Source organism: Belonocnema kinseyi, chromosome 7, assembly GCF_010883055.1.
Source record: "Belonocnema kinseyi isolate 2016_QV_RU_SX_M_011 chromosome 7, B_treatae_v1, whole genome shotgun sequence".
Lineage (NCBI taxonomy): Eukaryota > Metazoa > Arthropoda > Insecta > Hymenoptera > Cynipidae > Belonocnema > Belonocnema kinseyi.
The window spans coordinates 19609374-19610518 of NC_046663.1; the positions used below are offsets into that span (position 1 = coordinate 19609374).

Sequence of the window (1145 nt, forward strand, 5' to 3'; positions counted from 1 at the left end):
TTATAATTATTTAAGTGATCAAACATTGGATCAATTACTCGATGGGGCTGAAAATTTATGTACCAGGAACCTCGGAGGGTTATACATTTTATTATTTGGTTAAATATTTTTGAAAAAATTTAATAAAACATCCTTTTTGGTTATAAATTAACCGTTTTGTTAGAAATTCTTCTTTTTCAGTTAAAAAATCGATTTTTTCATAAAACATTAACCTTTCGTTCTAAAATTCGCATTTTGATCCCTTTCCTAAAAAATTTACTTTTTGACTAAAATCCGTATTTTTCTGTTACAAAGTAAATTAAAATTTGTTTTTTTTTTTTTTAAATAAATATTCAATTTTTTTGGAAAGTTTGTCTTTTTAATTTAAAAATCCACCTGTTTTAGTGAACTTTAATTTTTCTAGGAGAACAATGCAACTCTTTGGCTGAAAATTTAACAATCTTGTTAAAAAAAAATAATTTTTGGTTGCAAATTATATTGTTTTATTAGAAATTCGTCTTTTTAGGTTGAAAAAAATTTTTTTTTCGTAAAAACTTAACCTTTCGTTCTAAAATTTTCATTTTGATGCCTTTCCTACAAAATTTACTTTTTAACTAAAATCCGTATTTTTCTGTTACAAAGTAAATTAAAATTTGTTTTTTTTTTATAAATATTCAATTTTTTTGGAAAGTTTGTCTTTTTAATTTAAAAATTCACCTGTTTCAGTGAATTTTCATTTTTTTTGGACAACAATGCAACTTTTTGGCTGCAAATTTAAGATTCTTGTTAAAAACTCATACATTTTGGGAACGACTGAAAAATCCCGAAAAATAAAATTCTTTACACTGTAAAATTCTCGAATTATAAAATTCCCGAATAATCAAATTCACGAATAATAAAATTGCCGAAAAATAAAAATAACGATTTGGAAAATTTCCAAATAATAAAATACACGAATAATGAAATAACGAAAAATAAAAATACCGAATCGGAAAATTGCCGAAAAATAAAAATTCTCGAATAATAAAATTTCAGAATTATAAAATTCCCGAATAATATAATTGACAACAGTTTATAATATTACCGAATTGGAAAACTCCCGAATAATGAAATTCCCAACAGAAAAATTCCCGATTTATAAAATGTCCGAATTGGAAAATTCCCGA

At 23.7% G+C, this 1145-nt stretch overlaps 1 protein-coding gene across 1 annotated transcript in view; it reads right to left on the reverse strand.

The window, feature by feature from the left end:
• LOC117176359 (fasciclin-3) overlaps window positions 1-1145 on the reverse strand; it is a 117792-nt gene that overhangs the window by 70297 nt on the left and 46350 nt on the right. The gene's annotated exons all lie outside the window — the stretch shown is intronic.